General features: G+C 32.8%; 1 non-coding gene across 1 annotated transcript; it reads right to left on the reverse strand.

The window, feature by feature from the left end:
- Nucleotides 1–2,743: 2,743 nt before the first annotated feature.
- On the reverse strand, nt 2,744–2,850 carry LOC149527424 (small nucleolar RNA R71). The gene has a single exon (XR_016351020.1). It is a non-coding gene; the product is annotated as a small nucleolar RNA R71 (small nucleolar RNA).
- Nucleotides 2,851–3,520: the final 670 nt, after the last annotated feature.

The raw sequence follows: 3,520 nt of genomic DNA on the forward strand, positions 1-3,520 counted from the left end.
ACTGGGAACCCTTCATCTACATACTGGTCCAACGATTGGCTAGGGTTGGACTTATGTGTCGTGTTAGAATACATGGTGAAAATGTTGGAGACATGAGTGAAGATAGAGCTAGAGACTTTGTGTACATTACTAATGGTTTAATGAGATATCTATCATAAGTTTATGTGCCGAATATGGGTGATTTAAGAAATGAGATTTTAAAAGAGGCACATGTGGCAGTCTAAGCGATACATCAAGGAGCCACCAAGATGTACCATGATTTGAAGTCTATTTACTAATGACCAAGATTAAAAAGACACATGGTTGAATATGTCAGCAAGTAAAAGCTAAGCATTAGAGACCTTCTAGACTACTACTACCATCACCAATACTCGAGTGGAAGTAAGAACATGTAGCAATGGACTTTATGGTGGGTTTACCACAAGCTACGAGTGGCAATGATGCCATTCGGATAATAATTGATTGACTAACTAAGTCAACTCATGATAACTCTGTTATATAGAGTTATTTAACACATTTTGGAGACTTAAGTAGCTAGATCTTTGAGTTTTTAGGTTATGATTTTAGCATTTTAGGTGTTTTTCTAATTCAAGTTACTTTACATGTTGAATAGTCAAATTAAGTTATTTTAGTTCAATTTTACTCTATTTAACTTTAATTTAATTTAAAAAGAGTTAATGTCAATTTCTCTCATGGTTTTGTGGAAGATATGTGATGAGCAAGGTGCAATTGAGTCATAATAGCATAAGCATGGTGAAGGCTTCGCTCATACATATTGTAATAATTTAAAGATAAGTTACGTTGAAGAAGTCCAATTGATGTGATTTTTAATCCATTAAAAGTTTAAGAGAATGAGCTATAACTTTCATGTTTACCACTTTACCCAATTCAAACTAGATCAAGGTGAAAATCACGTCAAAAGATGATAGATAGTTGCAATTCTGCACAAGGTAGCATAGCAACTAAAGTTGCAGCTCTGAGTTACTCATGGCTGTGATGTTGAAGGAGATACTGCTGTAGCGTTAGAAGGATTGTGGCTGCGACATTGAGTAACAAATGGTAGTGAATAGATCATCACGGTGCCAAAAAAGTGGCACTGCAGCGTCGCCTTAATTTCCAAAAATAAACTTTTGAGGAAAATTGGAAAGTAATTCACCTTGCACATATTTAAGAGGCTTTTTAAGAGCATTCAGAGAGGACAACAGCAGTAGTAATTATAGAGAACTAAAGAAAAAAATCAAACAAGAATTCAAGATCAACTAAGAGATATTCGAGATTTATTAGGATTCAACATTAGTTTATTTCTCCTTTTTTTTATTTTTATTTTCTTGTTTTGAATTCATGGCTAAGTTTCTTTGGATAGTGTTTTATTTAGATATCATGAACTGATTTGCTTTTCTAAGATTGTGGTGGATTTCAACATGCAGTTTGAATACTTATTTTTTTATTATTTATCATGAATGGGTGTCGTTTTACTTATTTAACTCTGTTCTTAATGCATTTAATTGCCTGATCAATAATTAATTGATATGTTAATTTAATTGAAACTCGACAAAGAGATTTAGGTTGGACTAAGATTTAAATAGTAGATGTTCACATCACTTAGGTGATCTGATTTGTGATTCAGATAGACATACGTCAATTATCATATATAGCCAAATTACGGTACTTAATGAATTTAATTTAATTGATTCCTATAGCCATATACTGAATTAATTAAGTTAGGTATTTGTGTAAGCATCTTGATGGAGACTTGTTCATATCCTTGGATTCTAGATTAGTAAAATTACCCATGAAATATAAATAATAAGAGAAGCTAGTATCAGATGAAATATTGAATGAACCTATAATCCTAGGTCTTTGATCTACTGCTTTTCTCAACATATTTAATTTTTGTTCGTTGATTTAGTATTTATTTTTAATTTTGTCTTTAATTAGCTTTTCAATTTTTGGTTAGCTTAAATAAGATTAATTTGTTATATAATTTTAGTACTCAATGAAACTTAGAAACAAATCCTTGTGGAAACTATAATTTGCACTTACTATTTATATTACTTGTTTAATAGGTATACTTACATGTGCAAAATCGATAACAAGTTTTTGGCATCGTTGCCAAGGATTTTGTTTCCTTTATTCTTTGCTAATATTAAAATTTTATAGATTAGTTTTAATTTAAGTTTTATTTTTTTATTTTACAATTGTGTTTAGTCATTGTATGGGAAAAGCGAACAAGTCAGAGACTATTTCATGTAATCCAGAAATTGAGAAAGCATTCAACAGACTTCAATGAGAAAATCAACGAGGTGTTGCTTTAACAAATACAATGGCTTATCACTAGGGTGAACAGCAAATCCAAGAGTGCGTAATAGCTTAAAATAGTTGCTTAAGTGATTATATTGTTCTTTTGGTACAAAAAATTCCATCGAGCATTTAAAGGCCAACTATTCAAGAAAACAATTTTGAGATCAAGTTAGCTAGCATCACCATGATTCAAACCTCAGTCCAATCTAGGGGTCTTCCAAATGATGATCCAAATGGCCATGTATCCAACTTCTTGAAGATTTGTGATACTTTTAAACACAATGGTGTCACAAATGATGCAATTCGTTTAAGGCTTTTTCCTTTTTCATTGAAGGATAAAGTTAAAGCATGGTTGAATGTGTTCGCCACTTGCTCAATGACAACATGGGATGATCTTGCTCAGAAGTTCCTTGCCAAGTTATTTCCTATAGCTAAAATAGTGAAAATAAGGAATGATATTACTTTATTCATGTAGCAAGATTTTGAATTGTTCTATGAAGCTTGGGATAGATACAAAGAACTACTGCGACTTTGTCCTCATCATGGTCTTCCAAAGTGACTCCAAGTCAAATTTTCTACAATGGTTTGAATAGGTAGGTTCAAACCATCATTGATGCCACTGCAGAAGAAGCTTTAATGGCTAAATTGATTGATGAGGCATACGATTTGTTGGACGATATGGCTACAAACGACTACTAGTGGCCAGTGGAGCGATCGAGGCATAGAAGAGTAATTAGAGTTCATGATGTAGATTCCATGTCAGCATTATGCACTCAAGTAGCTGCTCTAACTAAGACACTTGAATCTTTTGGTACTAACTTCATTCAAAGTCCTTTTATAGTGTGTGAGTACTATAGAGATAATCATGCAAGCCATTAGTGTCTTAAATCAACAAAAACAGTGCAATTTGTAAGGAATACGCAACAAAATAACCTTTCATCAAACACATACAACCTAAGGTGGAAAAATCATCCTAATTTCTCTTGGGCTAATAACTAATGGTCATTATCAACTTCAAGGCCAAATGCACCTCTGGGATTCCAATGGTAAGCCTGAGCACAACTTTTAGGAAAAAGCTAACTACAAAAGATTTGCTAAGGCAACTTTCAAAGTCTAATGATCAATGTTGAACATAAGTGACTAACGCAACTACACCACCTCCACTTTTTCCTCAACTTTTCAAGAAGCAACAAGAGGAGAGTCAGTTTAAGAAATTTAT

The sequence above is a fragment of the Theobroma umbraticum genome, unplaced genomic scaffold (assembly GCF_002168275.2).
Source record: "Theobroma umbraticum cultivar Fairchild unplaced genomic scaffold, ASM216827v3 scaffold_95.0, whole genome shotgun sequence".
Lineage (NCBI taxonomy): Eukaryota > Viridiplantae > Streptophyta > Magnoliopsida > Malvales > Malvaceae > Theobroma > Theobroma umbraticum.